The following is a 20,568-nucleotide window of genomic DNA, read 5'->3' on the forward strand; positions in this document are numbered from 1 at the left end:
GGCCTAATCACAACCACCAAGCTGAACCATAGCAGGGAATAGAAGATTATGATCCACCAGCCAGTGTTGGGTCATGATGACAGGACAACTACACAAGAGGGAGCACATTTTTCATCCTCTGAATAAGTAATGCTACTAAACGTCACATTGTAAAAATGTACTGTTGATATAACGCCGCGGCCATATTGTGCTCTTTACATAAATTCTAGCAACAACGTCATTTAACAGACCAGCTGATAACTGCACGGATAATACATATTGTGTGTGCAGCGGTGCTGGAGCAGGAAAATGGATGCCTCCTGTGAGCTTTCCTCTTATATAAAGCCCTCTCCTCTCTCATTTTAGTGAATGGCTTCCCACTACTTGGCTCCCCACGGTTAGCTTGTCAGCCCCCTCTCCATCTCTTTTCTCTGCACCTGCATCTGACACTGCGAGTGTTCTGTCACCCACCTCTCCACATCCCCCTGGAGAAAATGTTCAGCCCCGCCCAGCTAGCTCCCAGCAGCCCCTGGGGCCTGGGACAATTAAAAACGAGGCAGGAGCTCAGTCGAGCTGTCATGCCGAGTCTCAGATGGCACCCTGCCTATAAGGCTCCAGACGTAGGGGGAGTTTGGTATGTGAGCCCAAAGAAAATAATATTAGTGTCTGTTGTACTTGAGATCAACATTCACTCTAGTGCAAGGTGATGGCAGCATATCAACACTCTGAAAGCAATGCAGTCTGGCTGGAGCGATATATTTGGCCTTACAGTATTCAGACACTGCCTGACTGCACACTCACACAGGCACACACACACACACACACACACAAATCCACTGCTATATTCCAGTGTCAGCCAATTACAGGCCTGCCCTGACTGCCCTTGACTACACTCCCTAACCTCCCTCCACAATCCATGTCAAACCCCTGTGCACGGATTTTTTTTTTTTTGCCCCTCTTGCTCCCTTCTTTGCTTCTTCTTTTTACTCAGAGTCTCTGTCTTCAGGGTCTGAAATATTTAGCAGCCCCATCTAAATACACCTTCAGGCACAGAGTCAGAGCTGTCTCCCTCACCAGGTAAAAAGTAATGAGAGCGAACGAGAGGGAGACAGTGGAGGAAGAGTCGGTGTAATATCTCATCAGTATTATTAAATCATTTCTTCCCTCGGCAGCCCCTGGGTGGTCTGGGGTTGCGTTATTTCTCAGTCAGGGTTCAGTGGCCTCATGCTCCTAGGGTTGAGTCTGGCCGCTCTCCCAGCTTAGTGCTGTACTAAGCAGGTGTCAGGGGAGTTTCCCCTCAATTAAGCAGAGGTAAAGTAATGCCTCTCACCGTGGCGGTGCCGTGAATACATTAGTCTTGCTGTCACCACAGGCTACAGCATCGAGATGCATGAAGAAGACAGACAGCTGCTGAAGCAGGTGAAGCAAACGAGCACATGGATACTAATGTATTAAAGCAGAGTTAGGTTAAAACAGGACATGATCTAAAACCCTTATCTTACACAGATGAATACATCAGTATTGGGGGGTTTTCTTCTTTTTTTTTTATGTATGCCCAAGTAGTATGCAGGGTAATACAGTACTGTTTTAGAGGGAGCTGAGATAATGAGTTTGTATTAGCTGTCTGAGCAGATGACACTGGAGGACACCGAATCCTTGTTGTGTTAATTAAAGCTCAATGAAATGATGCCGATGAAAAATTAGCATGACCCACAGCCTCAGTTAGGGATACAGCCAGGAAAATGGATCTCTCCGTTGAGTTGTTTTCAAGGAGAGGTACACAGAGAGAATACTTTCAGAAACAAAAGCTGAAGTCGAAAATAAATCATTTTACACAATTAACTGATTAGGTTTAAGTGGCGGCGTCGGAGGAATCAACGACACCCGCGGTGAGAACAAAGAACCTCTCATTATACAAATGCATAAGATAGCTGAATCGCTGTTATATTTACCGTTGTGTTGTGTGCTTGCTAATTTTGAAAAAACAAAACTCAAAGCAACAAGCCAGCAATCATATCAATCCAGAACTGCCTCCTTGACATTTTTAGCCAGCACACTGCAATCACCCTGCTATTTTACTCCATCTGAAAAGCCATCTGAAAGGTGGTTTATAAAAAAAAAAAAAGATGTCAACAGAACCAATAATGCCTTCCTTTGTCAGTCTTTATGTGTGAGCATTACAGTGTACTGGACAGATGTATTGAAAAGGGCTGATTGATGGCTTCACTGCAGACTGTCTGTCCACCTCTCTCCCTGATGAGACATGTCAATGTAAAGACACATGAACGCAGCAGCCTGTCCTCCATTTTCTCCTCCTCTCCTCCTCCTCCCTTGTCAGAGGCAGGGAGAATGACGCAGTAAATACAGATGCTGTGTGCACCGTAATTCTGGCGCCCGCTACCTTTTATCTGCCGTGACAGCTTCTGCTGCTGTCGAAATCAAACACCCGGGCGCGAGGAAAAAGCTAGTATTCCTTTTAATAAACTGCCAGGCGGAGCAGAGTGAGAGCAGAAAAGGAAGGCACTCAGCTCCACTCTGCACTGCACTGGCCAGGCTTGGCTAAGCAGCAGCTGAGGGAAGCGGTGATATAAAAATGGGGAGAGCGCTCCTTCAGGCATTAGTCGGTATTATGCTGCTCACGCAGGCTAAGGCATCCAGCATCATTGCACTTACGGAGAGCCGTGTGAGCCAATCGGTCAGCGGGGAGTGTTTGGTGCTCAGCGGGGATACGCACGCTGAGACGAGGACCGGCGTGAGAGACGGTGGGCAACCCACTCAGCACCTGCTCCCCAACTCTACCTCAGCCCCCTTAAGGTGCCAGGGTCAATTAGTTACATCCCTCTATTCATGCTCTCAGCCTGGATCAACAGAAACAACTGAAGAGCAGCCTGACAACAAGAAGAGCTCTGAACTGCCCATCAGCAAAATAATAAATTCAAAGTCCTTAAACAAATCAATCAATGTATTAAAGCATAATAAAAAAAAAACTATAATTCATCAACTAACATTACACCTTCTCAAAATGTGAGTATTTTTTATTAACAAAAATTATGTTTCAGTTTTTTAGTTAATCAGACAAACTAAAATATAAACAAATCACACTGAAACATTATTAATTCTTTGATTGGAAGCCATAATTGATGAATGCCTCAACAGTGAAAACAAGCAATTTCCGCAAATCTCCAACTGGTTCTTTCTCTCTTTGTGTGTGTGTGTCTGAGAAAGAAGAGGGATGGCGGCTTCGGAAATAGACAGCTTTTTGTTCTGACCCCACAGCTGTCACTAGCATAAGAGGGCCAGTCACAGGCAGCACACATGAGCATTTTAGATATACAGTCCCACCCCCTTGACACTGCAGCAGAGGAGGAACAAGAGGGTTGTGCTTTAGGTGGCAAGACCCCTGGGGATGCTGTCGTATTTCACAACAGGGCAAAAATTCACGAAATACCTGGTCAATGTTTCGAATCCCGCACCATGACTGTGACCCTAACACCCGTAATGTTCTTCCTTATAATCCAAATATGAGCCATGTGTGTCCACATCAATCAGCCATTTTCATTTGAGCTTGTGCTCTTCTTTATCACCATTACTACTGCAGTAATTGAGGCGGTGCTATGGAGAGGCTGTGCAGTTTACCTCCATCTGGGAGGTCAAGAGGAATGCAATTGGTTGACAATGATTATGCTCTGCCTGATTAGGCTACGGGCTACCGCTGAATATTTAGCACTGATTAGACTAAGCCCTGTAGAGAGCCATGTGGCTCACTAACAAAAGGGACAAGGCACAGGGCAGGGAGAAAAGGCTACTAATCAGCACGAGCTTGCTGAACCGGGCTATCTCGCACTTAATGGCTCGATCAATCTGCTTTTCGCATTTGTACGTCGTCCTTAACAACTCCGTATTTGTGATGACTTTATTTAGCGCTTTTTTGGGGGTGAAAACAAACAACGGCTGTGAATAAACATTTAGTTAGTTTTAACAAAGAGCCTATTAAAATCTGCGTCTATGAAAATAAATAATTCCAGGGAAACTATCCATTTAGGTGCTGAAATGGAAAGGGAAATTTTACTGATAACTATGGAGGGTAAGTTGCATGTAATCCACACAGCTAAAGGGGACACAGCATAAAAAAAAAACCCAAAACAAACAAACATCCCATTCATTAATGAATGGATTCTCCATTCTTTTCTCTTCACTGATTGGAACGACGTCAAATAAGTGACATCAGCCTATTGACTGTGGCCTGTGTTTACATACTGTGTGTCCTTGGAGATCCAGTTTTGCACATTTGTAACATGTAGAGATAGATCGAAATACTTTCAAACAGTTATTTATTCATAATCGAGATTTCATTTTTTCCCGCAAACAAAAGGAGGAACCCAAAATGAAAAAACAAAACAAAAAAACAAATGTCTCCCACTGCTATTGGCCAAATTGTTATTTTAAACATCGCTATCAGTCTAGAATTACACAATTGTTGCCCCCTAAAGCGATTGTGATATTTACGCTGAAGTGCCCTCCTGATTGAAACGGTCGGGGGAGGGAGGTGGCGGCTGAGGAATGAGGAAACAGTGGAAAGATGTTAAGAATGCAAAAGAGACAAGCATGGTGAAAATGAGATGAGAGGAGGAAAAAATGACCGGGAGAAATGACAGCAGGGCAGAGGGAGTAAGGAAGGAAAACAGATGGAAGGGAGGCAGGGACACGTGCACTTATTTGCAGAGACTTTTAACTGTCTTGATCCTCAATAAAGAGGCGAAACTGATTAGGTTTATATCAAACGGCTGCTTGTAACACTGTGCCTGTCGCTGAGAGCGCAAATCACAGTCAAGTCAGGTTTTCCTCTTTTCCATTTGAAAGAGCCGGCTCTCTCCTCACTTGTCTTTCACTCTCTCCTTTATTCAACACCACACAGCCTCCTAAAGCGCCAGCTTGTCAGAGTGACAGATGCAGACACGACCACTGACCTAAATCACTCTTTTCCAGCACATTAACCTCCGTGTCCTTCCACCTTTTACGCAAAACACCAAACACTAACATAGGAAAACACTCCAACACCACCGACACGCTGCACAATGAGAGGCAACCCGCAAACCCCACCCAGCTCTATCTTCATCATCCTCTCTGATTCAAGACTACATCTCAAGTGTCTAAACAGAGAAAAAAAATATGTATCATGCCCTCAGGCTAAATAAATCACTGCCTATTGTTCCTAGAAGGACTTTTTCTACCCAGCATTGTGACAAAAAAATGTGTAAGTGGAGGACACGCAAACATTTCTCTTCACCTTGGAGTCAACGTGGAAGGGATCGATAACACTTTAATTACTGTAGCTCCATGTTTATGAAATGCAATAATCATTCATTAATGATGCAGACAGCGGCAAGCAGGCGGCCGGGGCCGGGCGTCAGGGCTGCGTGCAAAGGTAGGTGAAGGGAGGGGATGGGAGGATTGGCGTAAATGATTCATGGTTTGATATCTCTCCTGTATAATGGGTTCCTCCGGGGAGCTGCTGGGGCTCCGCTGCAGCGACTGACTGCCTGGCTGGATGGCTGCCTGGTTCGCTCCGACTCTGCCCAGGCTGCTTCTGCCACTGCTGCCCAAGATTAAAAAGGCCTGCCTTCCATGAAAAGCGGCTCAGTGAAAACAGAGAGCGGGGATATGCACGTACACACATAAAAGGCTTGATTCAATATCGTCTGACAAAGTATCTGAGGGGGAGTGAAGGAGGGGAGACAAGCGAAATACCAAACTCCTTCTAGGGAGAAAGCATTAGCTGCAGAGATAGTGAGGATACTTGTGACATCTAATGGGAATATGCCAGCGTTTCTTAAAGGATGGGATTTTTCAAGACTCTGTGACTTAAAATAAAACTGATGTACCCACGTGTATGTGAGAAGCTGTGACTCTCTCCGCTGCTCTCCATCTGGGCACCAAAGGTTTTTCCCCAGAACACAACAACGCTCTAAGAAATAGGTGACAGAATGCACTGCCAAGTTTGTCCGAGGTAAAATGCCAATATTTCAGAAACACAGCCTATTTAGCAAAAACTCCCCTCTATTTCTTCCTTGCCAAGCTTGGAGGATGGACACCTTAAAGTAGCCACGTGTAGGTTTTGTTGGCCGACTTATCACTCATGTTACAAAGAGAACTGATGTCAAGTGTGGATTTGGAATTTAAGAAGAGATTTATACAAAAATAGATCAAGATCACAACCTCTCGATTACCATATCAATACATGCTCTTGGGAGATACACTCACTGACACTGTAGATGCGATTCTATATAAGTGAGGCAAATAATGTAACAAATGAGCTGCTAACTGGAAAGTAATCTCTGCGGCCTTTTTAGCAACATCTCGCCCTTACTTCTCCATATTACGCTGGCTGACTGATAATTACCAACACATCTAGTTTTTTGGGGGTTTTTTGCACTTAACACTCTCTTCTTTGTTGGTAGGTCAGCTTATGATGACATAGCTGTGCTTTTCAGCCTTCTTCTCATAGCACCTCTCCTGCTGTGGCAATCCTTCTCCAAGCTCAGCTCAGCTGTGCCAGCAGTGTATTTATGTCAGTTTTCTCCAACAGTAGCAACACGGTCCGCTCTTGAGTAGGGCTGCCACAAACGATTATTTTGATAGTCGACTAGTCACCGATTATTTTTGCGATTAGTCGACTAATCAGATCATCATCCATTGGACGTACAGCGTACAGCTTATTGCACCAGCAGCATCTGCTCTTATAGAACTATCATTAGCTTGCAGCTTTAAGTGTTTGTGCTAACTAAAAATAAAGACAAGATGGTAGTTTATTAATTTTTAATGAAATTTGCAGATTGTTTCGGTGAAGTTTAATAAACTCCTTGCTTTCTAAAATATAACAGGACACCGGAGTATATTCTCCAGCGTAGGGTTGCCAACTCCCTGAAAAATAAATAAGGGACACCTCGTGGCCAGGGCCGGGCGACCCAGTTGTCTTCACCCTTCCCAGTGTGGTGAATTTTCTAGCTCTTTTTTTGTGTGTGAAATTATTTTTTTAACCCTTTGACTTGAATTTGATTTAAGTAGATGTGTATTCTTTGTGATATGAACACATGTGAAACAAATGATCATTTAGCCATTTATTTTTAGCTCAAAATGACAACATTAACACAATAAAACAGGTCTCCTTCTTAAACAGAAGCCTGTCATGCTTAACTTTTGAGAATATAAGTAAATCTTTTTTTAAAAGAACTCTGTCCTGCTTAACTTAAAATAATAGAAAACAATAGAAAGAAAAACATTCTTGTAACAGTGCACATTTAGTGCATTTAGTACAATCGGCTTCAGTTGAAATATTATTTCAGCTTTTCTAATGCTAATCAGCTGCTCCTGTTTGTAAACCCGCTTGTTCCCATGATTACGCATCTTAACTCATCATCATTATTCATCTATGTATTACTTTTATGTATTAGTCATCTATTTGTTGTAATCATCTATCCTTGCAGTTGTTTATTACACAAAATAAATTATATTATCACACTTCTGGCCACATAGCGCTGATATTCATTGCACATGCCCATATTAACTTTTTCCAGCCAGGTGTTTTCCTTTTCCCATTCTTCCCTTTCTCTGAGGGGAACAAACATTGCTGCTCTAATGCTGGGCTCACACTGTGCGATTTTAGGCCCATTTTGAGCCGATTTTTGACCGATTTTGGCCTTCATCGTGCATCGTGTAGTATACGTGGGGTAACGAGAAGTGATTAACACCTCACGACCAGCTCCCGATCATCAATCGCTCGTGAGGGTCTCATCACAGCCACTCACACTGCTCGCGCGCAAACACGTAAACGTTGGTGTAAAAGATGGAGCAGCACGGCTGTGCAGCGTGTGATCTGGACACAAGCGATGGAGGCACAACTTGTAGAACTTTGGAAAGCTCATCCGAGCCTTTTCGATGTGGCATCACAAAATTATCACGACCACAACAACCGTGAAAACAGTTGGATTTACACTGCTGCTCAATCACAGCTGCCTGATCATGTTTTTCATTAGCAATTTAGCAAAGTTGATGGTGGTGGTGTGTGTGTCTGTGTGAGTGTAAGACGGAGAGAGAGAGAGCGCGACAGATTTTCTGTTATAACCTTCGTGTTATGGAGGCACAGTGTGAGCACTCAGGTCGCATCAGAGCATCGGGCGGTATAGTGTGAGACCCTGCATCGTGACCTACCAACTTCTAACCCCTGCGAGTCAATCGTGCAGTTTGAGCAGGAGCTGAATAACGTGACTGAAAAAAATCGCACAGTGTTTGCCCAGCTTTAGGTGTACTGTCGTCCGAGACTTGCACCGCCGTGTCGGCGTTTGTTTCCCTGTTGGCCATGCTTCTTGTTGTGGTCATCTGTTGTCTTCCGGTATTTTCTCCGTAAGCAACCTTTCCTCGACCAATGAGATGAGCGGTAATCTGAATTGTCATACTCGAATTGTCATAAGTGTGCTGTCAGCTCATTGGTCACAAAGCAGGAGAGGGGCTGGGAATTATGTTTTCAAACAAAGCGTTAATTCCATTAACATTTATAGACTACTTTTGATTCTCACTGTATTACGGGACAAAGTGCGTCCCTTATTAGCTCAATACGGGACGTGTACTTTTGTTTCGAAATACGGGACGATTCCGTATTTTAAGGGACGGTTGGCAACCCTACTCCAGCGTCTCACGCTTCTGATAATGAGCTGTCTGCTTGACAGTTTTAGCTGTGCAAAAACTATAACTTTAATCTCAGCCAAACCGATTTACTCAGGAACAAATAAAATACTAAAGAAAGCCAAACAATAACATTTTTAAGTTATCTAAGTGACTTATATATATGTTTAACCTGACTAGCGAAAGACGGCGGTGGGTTTGAAAACGATTTGCCGGGAGTCCGGTGTTCTCACGGCTCTAGTTAGCCTTGCCCCCGCCTAGCTAACGAGCTAGTGGGTAACAGACGTCTCCGAAAACGTCGGAGCGCTTTTGAAAATATGTGGTGTCTTGATAAACTGAGCAGATATTTGAGGTTTACACAGCTACATTCTCGCCTGAAAATATGTTAAACGTTTTTTTTGTGACCCAGAAAGAATAATAAGAGTAAAGTTAAAACTAACTAGCTGCCGCCATTGTTGACAACTGCGCTGGGCTGCGCTATGAATTCTGGGACACAGCTTCTTCTTCTTCGGGGTTTAACGGCAGCTGGCATCCTTGTACATGCAGTGCTGCCATCTTCTGTTTCAGTCCGTTATTACACTCTTAAATCCTACTACTCATTCCTGCGTCCTTTGTGATCTTACAAAGCTTCAAACGATGCTTCGACTATTAAATTAGTCGTCGACGATTTTAATAGTCGACATAATCGTGACTAGTCGACTAATCGTGGCAGCCCTACTCTTGATCTCTCTAAGGAACGTCTTACGAGATCGCCTTTTACTTTCACAACACCTCAGATAAAAGCACAAAAAAAATAAAAGCTACTTTTGGCTGCTCCCTTATTCAAAGCAGGGTCACTACAGCAGGGCTTGTGTCTCCTTCGAGGATCAAACCAGCTACCGTCTGCTTATTACCACTACACTATAGAGCCCCTATAAAAGCACATAAAAATACTACGTCATAAAAGAAGAAATTAAGGCAAACAAATGGAAAGGTCTTAAAGCGCCAGTACACCCACCGTATTAGCCGCGTAACGGGCAGCTAGTAATGTCGTCACACAGCCATACTCCAAACACAATTAGACACATTATTACTTAATTGTTTCTGTCCCAAACTACAAATATGGAAAAAACTACTCATGCTATCACATCTGCTGGATACATTGACTTCCAAGTTAGTGATGAGAACAGAACTACTTTAAAGTGTCCTCCCACAGGAGCTCCACAGGGAGCCAACTTAAGAAACAAAAATGGAGGAAATTTGTGCTAAATAGATATTAACTCTAAAAAGATACCAGCTAGATTTAGCATAGCGGGACTGTTGAGGCTTATTATGTGCCACAGAGGAATTTAATGTGCACTGAAAGAGGGCTATGCAATTTACCCCCAATTTCTTACAGTGTAACTGCATTACAGGGAAAAGCATAAGGTCCAAAGTGGAGAGCGGGAATTGTTACCGAGATCAACACCTACACTCATGAGAATACAGGCAAATCAGCATTGCTTTAAGACAGACTTGAAAAATCATAAACTTATCCCTAATAAGCCACCACCTCACATATCCCCCAATGTATCTCCTCTTCACCCGCAGAAAGAGGGGGGGGGATGAAGAGATTAAAGTTGTAACGTGTTGGGCTAATCATAACATAGACAGTTTAGTGCCATCTCGCATAATTAAATGCTTTGCACTAACCACCTAATGCATACTAATTTGGAACAATCCACTCCTAGAGCTGGCAGACCATGAAGCTCCCTGCAAAGGAGGTGCTTGTCTCACTCTCCCTCTGCGTGTGTGTGTGTGTGTGTGTGTGTGTGTGTGTGTGTGTGTGTGTGTGTGTGTGTGTGTGTGTGTGTGTGTGTGTGTGTGTGTGTGTGTGTGTGTGTGTGATTTGCAGAGGAGTAAGGTGCTAAAGGTCAGCCTGCGGACTTGAAAGAAAAGGTCAAGCATTATTACAACATGACTAAATAAACAGGCTGTGCACAGCCCCCAGCCCAGCCGCTGTGAACACTCGAAGCCTCTACCTACAAGCCGTACTACCTGCCTGTTTGGCTGGTTGGGATTCAGCTTCATCTCTTGTCTTTATCCACATATCCCTCCAGCTCTACGACAGCTGACATGAGGACTGTCATATCCTGCCTAGATTCTTATCCCATGCTGGCTTTATTGCTCTTTTCCTCCTGAGTAACAAACACACATGCGCACACACACAGACACAGAGCAAACGAGAGAGGAGCGAGGGAAGCGGGGCTGCTGGAGCGTGCTTTAAAGCACATTAATATTAATTGCAGCACTAGCTGGAGTGATAACATAGACAAGATGCCCCTGCGAGGGAGCTGGGCGCAGTCAGTCCCTGCTTTTTGTTAGCAGCACTACTCATCTGTTGGCCGTGGTGAGACGGCAGGATGACGAGCATTTCGTCTTTGAATTGCTTGTTTTATATTAGAAGGGGTCTACCCTCAGCAGAGAGGGGAATTTGTGTTTGAGAGCGGTTACTGTGTGTGGGCACGTGTGCGTGTATGTGTGTGTGTGTGCACAAGGCTAGCCGTGATTTAAAAAAAAAAAAGACTAGGGAAGATGAATTATTAGACTAGTGGCTACATCAACAGCAATAGAAATGTGCTTTAGAGGTAACAGAGAGTGCTTAAGCGATCTTGCTTTTATCTCCTGTGCTCTGCCTGGCTTGGCTGCATTTTATGTCCTCCACACACAACTCAGTATTCTGTGAGAAATGAGCTCTGCTAAAGGATGTAAATAATCTGCTGTTCTGCTTAGAAAACCTGCTTTTTCAGGACAGTGGAGGCAAAAAAAACAAAACAACAACAGCAGAAACAAAAAAACAAATCGAGTTGAAGCCTGGGTGTTGAAGCTCATCTCCACCTCTTGGCTTTTTTCTCCCCCTGTAGCAATAGCAGGCAGCTGCAGGCATCAACAGATGACAGCTATATCTCTATAGTCCTCCATTTTTACCTCACCCTCTCTTTTTTCCATTTCTGTCAATTGCTATTGAGAAACTGACGCCGTGTTTGGTGCCGCCTCACTGTAGTGGGTTTGGGGCTGTACGATTTTGTGCCTTTTTTTTTTCCCTTCTTCTTTCTCCCCCCCGATTTCCCCCCAGACTCATCAATGCCCCATTACCAAGTCAAATCAGGTGGTGCTGCAGATATTTGCCGAGTACCAAGGCTGCAAGCAGAGACACACAGACACACAGAGGATTCATTTAGGAAGCCTGGGAGGTTTTCTAACGGTATGCTCTCCACAGGATCACAAAACAGGGTGAGGAGGTGAGCGGAGGAGAAATCACTGCTGGCTAAATGCTTGTGAGTGGTTTATGGCTCAGAGGGCAGAAAGGGAAACAGAGATGTGGTAATGCATCTCTCTGACACTCCTTTAAGCAGCCGACCAGACTGTAATCTCATGGGCCCTGTAGTAGTCGCACGTTATTGTTTCTCATTTCACATGTCACAAACAATTAAAACGCGCCTGTCGATTCCCGTGCCCCATGAGCTCCATTTACCCATGAAACAAAAAAAAGAAAAAACGAAAATACACATTTGAAAAAAGGAGAAAAAAACCAGCCAGTATGATCTCTTTTCTTACATGTATCCACATTCCTAAGCTAAATTCCCAAAGATTGCCACGTATATTTCTCACTTTCATCGTCTTTATCTCCCTGCGACAGCAAATATAAAGTGAACGAGCCCCGTGTAATGTAAGCAGCTGCATTAGCGAGGCAGAGTGATAAAGTGAAAAGCAAAAAAAGGGGGGGAGGTAAAGACAATTCGTCCTTTTAGTTTCCTCTGCCTGTTGTCATCCTCTTTATAGCAGCAGCTACACAGGCAAGACAAAAAAAGAACTCTGGGGAAGAATCAGGCAGAAGAAAAGAGAGAAAGGGAAAAAAAGTAGCACTGTGTGTTTTATGTAGAGATTTTCACAAGCCTGTTGTTGATTAGAGGAAAAGGCTGAGTGCTAAATACAGAGGGAAACAGGGAGAAGAAAGGGAGGACTGCTGGTTCTCCAGGAAAGGGTCTCTGAGGGCTGTCAGAGGTGCCGGTGAATCTCTTCCCTGTGAGCAAGCCGCTGCACTTAGGAGAGAAATTTAAACTCCTACTGTTATGAGAATTTTTGGCTTTCATTACACCAAGGGCGCATGTCGATGCTCTCGTGGATGCATCAGAGTGCACACGCACGATGTGAAGCCAGATGCCAGCTTTCTCTACCGGAGTTTTTGCTGGCTTTGTGCCGAGCAGATCGTTTGCTTTGTGCCAAGAATAAAAAGGCAGAGACTGAAACTCTTTGACGGCGCTCTCCCCGTGCTCAATCGCAATCATGAAACATGTGCACGGGAAACAAAACCGTCCACCACTTTGACTAGGGATCCGTGCGACGGCGTGCGACCATCTCGCCCGTCAGTCGCGCTGTTTAAAATTAACCGGAGCAAATCGAGATGGAGCGCAGCTGACTGGACCCATCCAGTTGGAATTATTTGAGATGTGACAAGCACTTAATCAAGCTGTCATCTGCAGCGCCACACTAATGCATAAACGAAGAAACAAAGCAGGATTGCGAGGAGCTGGAATCGAGCTCGGCTATGCAAAGAACCACGCCAAATATCGTTTTCCTCATTTGAGGAAGTGGCGAAATGGAGAAAGGAAGAGAAACCGGCCTCCCAGTGAGCTGCTGTGCCCCAGCTCGACTAAGTGACAGTGAATCCTACAGTGAGTCGATTTGCTGCTTTTGAGTGCCTGAAAACTTGTCTGGCAGAGTGCTCACAGGGGAGAAAGACAGATGGGGAGAATGTAGGGACGGAGCCTCACCTGTAGCTGTCTTCTATTTGTCTGTTCATCCCTGGAGGCTTTTGGGCTGCTTTGGTACAACAAGGGAGGGTGGGGGTAGGGGGTAGGGACAAAGAAAGAGCTCTGAGGCCATCAACAGACAAAGCAAGAGACAAAAGGACAAGTTTACAGGTAAATAGTGAAGAGTAGCTGGCAGGAGGGCTGAGGAAAGCTCGGGTTTCAGACAATCGATGATCACTCACTCTTCCACAAAAACAAAGATGTTAATAACATGACATTCACCTCGAGGAGCATGTCTTGCTGCTGCTTTATACCAGAGTTACAGAGCAAAAAAAACCAAATTTTAAAAAAAAAAAACTACAAAAAAAACAACATTACTGAATACAGTAAATCACATGTGCAAAGCAAGCTTTGACCTGACTTTCAGCTCCCCAAAGCTGACACGACGCCGTTTGAGCATGTGCGGCTGATGACAGGAGTCATTTGCTACATCGCTGATTTGAAAAACAGGAGCACTTGAAGATGACACAGAAAGACAACTGTATTGTCATCTTAAAGAGGATCTATGAAATCAGTGGGACGAGATCAATGCCGCCTCTCCCTCGCTCTCACGGCACTTTACATAAGCAGCAATAACCATCACAGAGGCCGTCATCTAGCTCACCGATTTCCTGTGCAGGACTTCCAGAAACCTCCAGGCTACAAAAAGCGCCTCTCACTCCGAGCAATGGTCACATCCACAACTTCACAGACAAGGCAGGGAGGAGGAGGTAGAGAAGGAAAGGAGCTGAGGAGAGGGAAAAATACCACAGGCAAGATAGAGAGAGCTGGAAGGCAGGGAGAGAGTGAGGGGAAAAAAAGAAGAGAGGTTGGGGGAAACTAGCAGTGCATCTTCATTACAGTATAGCACAGAGCTCTGGCATCGACTAGCCAAGCAGTGTAGTAAGAGCTCCTCATCCTCTCAGTTAATTAGGATTTCTGCTGCTTCATTTTGGGGCGAGGGACAGGATGTTGGAGGCTTGATTACCTTTTATTTCCCAGCCTAACGGCTCGGCTGCCTCTGCCGCTTTATTAACAGGAGATCTTGCAGATTTACAGCTCCACAGCAAACATCAATTTCAATAATTACAAGAAAACTGTTAGAGGGGACACAATGAAACGAGAGTGTGGTTTTTTTCCCCCCTCCCTCCTCCCCACCTTCACCGCTCCAAAGCTCCTCCCCTCTTTCACGGGATCTAATTTCCATAGATGTGCCCTTTTCATGATTGCATGCCACAGACACGTTAAAACACACACAGATTTGCCTCAGTCACACTTGGCACTCTAAACGCTTTATAACCACTCCCTGGCCTGAAGGGCAAAGGAAATACTTCAACCTAAGCATTTGTGTAGCCATAAAACAAAAATGAGTGAAAGATGATCTGTTAGTGCTCAGCACAACCCCCGACCCCCCACCCCTGTGCAAAAAAACAAACAAATCTATCACATCACTGGATAAAACATATTTATGGTGTAAACTGGATAATACAAGGGATTACAAGTCTCCTTTTTAAAGCTATATCTTTACACACTGGCAACATGCCTAGATATTAGATTTCACCTTCTGACAAGGTGCAAGTGTGAGACTAAACTGAATGCCTCTCTCAAACAAAAGCTCCATCTAGGGAAAGCTATAATAGAAATCATTATTAAAAAGACATCGGATTCTGAACAGAAAAGCACAGATTCCATTTGAATAAAATCAATAATTGTGTACACTTGCAGTGCATTGCCTTCCTGTCTTCTCATCTTGCTTGCTAATGTTTCTTTCATGAGCCAGCCCACTGCTGGTGACATTATAGCTACAGCACTTCCACAAGTCCCCGATGGATCGGTGAAAATGGTTGGCGTAAAACACAATTAGTACGGTCCATATGGCTGCTAGTGGAGGAGGAGCCGGAGAGGTCCCATGTGGTTTTTATAGAGGCCTGCTCTTTTGTTACCCTAAAGATCAAACTGTTGTCATAATAATGGGGTCGTTTTAATTCTGTCGCTTGGTTTTTGTAAATCGGCACTTCGTCGACACATCCTTGCCCCGACTCAATGACTTTTGGCAAATAAATTGACCAACCTTGGCTCATAGCCTAATCGATAGCTCCTTCATCATGATTAATGGTTCATATTGGATAATGGGGGGAAATTTAATGTGAGGGGAGCGTTACTTCCTGATTTCAGCGCTCAGCCCTATTGATTGGTCATAACCCTCCTTTTTTGGCCAATGGAATGCGCTGATAAGAGCCGTGTGTTCGACCTATGTAAACTGAGCACAGAGAAAATGATTTACTGTGCTTTAGGCGCGTCTTATTCACTGATAGCTCTGTATGCCCAGCCTGACAAGCATTTTCTTGCCTGAGAAACGCAGACACCTTTTACTGAGTTGAAGCGAACAACAACAGCTTGAGGCAACAGATTTATTACAAATTGATCTATTAGATAGCACTGCTGTGCTTCGCTGTTTTCTCTCTCCCTCTCGCTCCCGCTCTCTCTGACAACCTTCCCCTGATGGTAGCTAGAGTGTATCAGAGTGGAAGTGCTACAGTGGCAAATCTAAACCCAATCCTCAGAACTCATTTTCTCTGTGCCGGCTGCTGGAACTGGGGTACAGAGACAAGATGTCCATCTTTAAACCCAGTCGATCCAGCTCAAAGTCCCAGTGTCTAAACTGAAGGCTCGGCAGGCTCAATAGGTGTTCCTAACCTGCAAGGGCAAGCAAGGACACAGTTTACCCGAGGCATCTTGTGTACAGGAGAGCGGAGAGCCACAATGTCACCCGGGTCGTTTCCTTATGGCAGTGTGAACCCTGAGATCACCGCTGACTTGCGTGACCGTCTCCATTAAAACATCACTCACAGGCTTTCCAGCCCTGCAAACTGTGCCTCGTGTGCAGCCGTAGCCGCAACATCAGTGCGATATCTGTGTTAGTCACAGAGGCAGAGCGGCACAGCCAGCACATTATAAAAAGATCTATGTGCAATTTGTCTCATCCACACTGTTGAAAATCAATGTCCTGCATACCCAGTGTTGTGCAGAAAAACACAGCATAACGAGCCATTACGGCCACTTTTAATTAATGACAAAAGCATGTTTGTCTGGACAGCAGACAGCTGTTATTGACACATCTCTCTATAAAACAATCAATTAAACCAACTGCATCACTTAGACTAGCTAATCAAAGTGGCTCCCTGATAAGTATCACGTAGTGGCCATTTACCATAATCAGTTTTTTGTCTGGTTTTATTTTTTTGCTTTATGCTTTCATAACATTTTATCAAAAGATACATCATGCTGAATCTAAGCCTGAAGCAGATTTATTAATAACCAAGCTAATGAATCAAAACCCTGTACACACTTGTGTATATAATAATAGGTCCAACACATCTACAGAAACCTTAACCGTCACAAGCAGGAGGAAATTATGACATGCTCCGTTTTGCTTTAGGTTTAAACTGATAGAAACAGATAAAACTGGCGGGTTATGTAGGCCTAAATAAATGCTGTCAATACTAACAGCATATACTGATCGAGAAACCGCACAGGCTCCATTGTGCCCCCTTTGCTTTAATCACCCCCATCTTTCATCTGTGCTACAAAAGAAAAGAGGGCTATCGGCTCCCGGATGCAATAAATGTGCGTGTCGCTGGAAAGGGAGCGGGGAGTGGGGGGGGGGGTTCTGTCTAAGATGTTGAAATATTCTGGTTAGAGTGTATATGTCTATATAAACATCTTCAGGCAGGCGGCTGCAGGGGGTGTGCGCAGTAAAAAACACTGGTATGCATTGTTTGTGTTTCTGCACCACTAGCGCCATGCCGTGTCATTACATGAGGCAATCTCTTACCTAATCAGCACTGACACACACAGCAGCAAAGTACTCCTCCTCCTCCTCATCATCATCACCCCCCCCCCCCTCTCCTTCTCCTCAGGGGCCAGCCAGCTGATCCTACACCATTTCATTTTCCTCCTTTACTGTGATGGCAAATGGCTGACTATTATTTTTTTTAACTTTCCTTTTTAATTCACACTTCTTTTTTTTGCATGAAGTGCTATTAATAGGTCCTGCCAATAAAGTGACAAACTAGGCCTGTCCCTACATGTTGCGTTTTAAATGGTAATTAGTAAGGCGCGCGCACAGGAAACCAGCAAATGCGTAAAACTCCCATATACTACTAAAGCCTCCTTTTCCAGTCGATTTCTACAAATTCCACTGTCCAACCACTTGTGCACATTAAGCACAAAGTGCACTGACAGTTGCTCGATGAAATATGTAGAAAAGTTTCTTTCATATCTTGAGATGCTTAGCAATAACACCAGACAAAATATATCTGATTAATTAAGATGTGAGTCAACGCAAACCCAGCCCAATAAGAAACACACAGCGTTTGTAAAGATGAAGTGAGACCAACTTCGCCACGGCTGAGCTTGTGCAGAAAGCAGATTTGATCACATCAAATACCACCAGCAGTATGTAGCAAGACAGCTCACGATTGTTAACACGAGCAGCGCTTGCTGATACCATCTCCTTGGCACAATTGTGGAGCTGCAGAGGCCTGAATCAAACAAAGATGAGATATGATGCGGCGTGCTTGGATCTCCTCTTATGAGAGGTGAAGGGAAGCTGTCAGGGAACACAAAACAACATCCTGCATCTTGCCTCCTCTGACTTGCTGGCAGAAGCCAGGAGGAGGAAGAAGAACAAGAGGAGGAGGAGGAAAGGGGAGTGTGCTTGCCTCATTTCTGCCAGTGTGCCCTGTGCGTGTCAGTCCAATATCTTAAAACAACACATGCAAGGCTTTGCTACAGCCAATTACCCAGCTCTTGGCACGGGAACTGAAAAACATCTTCGGAGAACAATAAAGAGAGCTTGGCTTGTTGCGCGTGCTGTCAGTAAGTGCTGACAGATTGTTATTTTTAATGAATATACAGCACTTGAATGGCCCATCAAGCGGTCTTTGAGCGAACATTGCTCCTTTGTTCAGAGCATTAATTTTCTATGTAACAACCAGATATCTTGCAAAGAAACTGATATCAAGCACTGTAAAAGTAAAAAGCTAAATCAGTTTATCCACTTGCCTTCTTTGTCCACTGCATCCTCTTAATGCTGCTTCAAGTGTGCACAGTCATTAGAATATAAATACAAGGCAATGCACTTGCTTGATTACAAATGTCATGTAGATGCTTGATTACACATCATTTCCTGTGCCGGCTCTTTAAAAGAAGACATTTCGCTGCTTACCAACCTCTCTCGCCAGCATAATCAAATACTGTATATGAAACCCTTGAGCAGAACGGCCTCGAACAAAACAATAAATCAGCCTAATCACCCCTCTTTGAAACACAACCCCAACCTTTCTGAATGTGAAATACACGATAGCCACATATGGACAGCTTCAAATGGCGTCAAGCACGGCAGAAACAAACCTCCAGCACTGACAATAAAGTGGCTGTGAGACAAGACTTGGAGAATCCTTCTTTATTGGGATTCACGAAGATACGACAAAGTAGAGGACAACAGCGAGATGCCGTTTGAGCACGGCATGTAAACACTGAATTGCAGCGCATGTGTATTGAAAGATCATCCAACAAAAGAGGCGTCAGAGCACAGTGAAACGGGCTTTTCCTCAGCATTGCCTGGCCTTTGCCACACATTATTTGCAGGAAGCTGCCATTACTCAAACGCGTATTAGTCATTAAAGGAAAATAGCAGGGTTATTACACTTCTCTTATCATTACTCTGCTGGCACTGCTGCTGCTGCTACTACAGCCACACAGCTAGATTAACATTCGATGGACGGGGTGTGTCATTGGATAGGTGACTCCAAGTAATTTTACCCACTGCTGCTCCTGAGATCCCACTCAAATTGAAACACTATAAAACACCCTGACCACTTAGCAGCTCTGCGAGTAACATGACAGAAAGAATCAAAAAAGGAACAGCACAAATCTTCTGCCTTCTGCTACTCTGAATTGTTCTCTTGGCCGGACCTAAAACATACTGTTTTAGAAAAACCATAAACCAAACATTAAGGTGCTTTTCAGCCAAAGCGGCGCTGAAGTAGTAATCAACATATAGCCTCTAATGGCAGACCTCTGTACCCTAGCCTAGCAAGTTTACAGGCTAAGTGGTAGTTAAAGAAAATCACAAACCACTAAGCTACTGGCAGCAGGAAAAGCCAACAAAACATCAGATGGGAATATGCAAGATGTAAGGATTAGCAAAATCCCAGTTTTTTCCCCCTTTTTCCTAAAGACATGACCAACAATAATCTTCAGTCTTTAAGTAATGCTCTATAGACACAAATCATTTCTGGCAACATAGCTGTATCTGAGATTGCTTTATTGCTAAATTCTCTGTTTATAACAAACACACAAAGTTTGTCTGACCTCTATGTTCAGTGTCACGTCACTATCAGGAGACTTGAACAAGCTGCAATGACTGGATAGATGTGGTGGCAGCAAAGTAACAAAACCTATCCAGACCAAGCTTTGTAAAACCATTAAACTTAACGTGGTGCTGGGTGTGTTTTACAGTGCATTGCTATCAGGATATCAGATCATTTATTGATGATTTCCCTATGCCCAGCCTAACACTGTGCCACTCTGACAAGTGAGGAAACGTAGGTTTTGTCCTTAAATTCATTTAGACTCTTTCAGTGGACTGAAAATAGCGTAGCATTTACAGAGCAAACGAAATTTTCACACTCCTTTGATCATTTACTATAGTGCGCTCTCTTCGTGCATTGTGAAGCCCTCAATTGTTCAGGGCTGTGTAGTCAGTGAGGTAAAAGAGTCAAGTATGAGTCACAAGCACTCAATAAAAATAAAAACACACTTTCCTGCTGGTTCTTCTCTTTTAAAGTTAGAGGTAGTAAAATGTGCATGGACTGCATAATATTTGGAAACTCTTGCCTTTCAAGGAGGAATTGTGCAACATATTTGTGGCCAAACACTACTCGTTTGTTTACTATTTTCAAACTTGCAATTGCAAACTTTGGCTTAACGCTGCAAAAAACAAAATGCCCCCTGATAAAAAACAAAAAGTATGACCTCTCCAAACACCAAGAAACCTTCACCTGATGTAGTCTCTTAAATGCTTTCAAGTTTC

General features: G+C 44.0%; 1 protein-coding gene across 5 annotated transcripts in view; it reads right to left on the bottom strand.

The window, feature by feature from the left end:
* Window positions 1–20,568, bottom strand: part of rerea (arginine-glutamic acid dipeptide (RE) repeats a) — a 130,465-nt gene that overhangs the window by 108,823 nt on the left and 1,074 nt on the right. Inside the window, exon 2 of one of the 5 annotated variants that reach the window (XM_026153754.1) lies at window positions 13,452–13,497. The exons of 2 other annotated variants lie outside the window; for them this stretch is intronic. The gene's annotated coding sequence lies outside the window, so the exon portion shown is untranslated. Of the gene's footprint in view, window positions 1–13,451; window positions 13,757–20,568 lie in introns of those variants that run through there. 2 more of the 5 variants (XM_026153753.1, XM_026153752.1) reach the window with 2 other exon arrangements.

Source organism: Astatotilapia calliptera, chromosome 20 (assembly GCF_900246225.1).
Source record: "Astatotilapia calliptera chromosome 20, fAstCal1.2, whole genome shotgun sequence".
NCBI lineage: Eukaryota > Metazoa > Chordata > Actinopteri > Cichliformes > Cichlidae > Astatotilapia > Astatotilapia calliptera.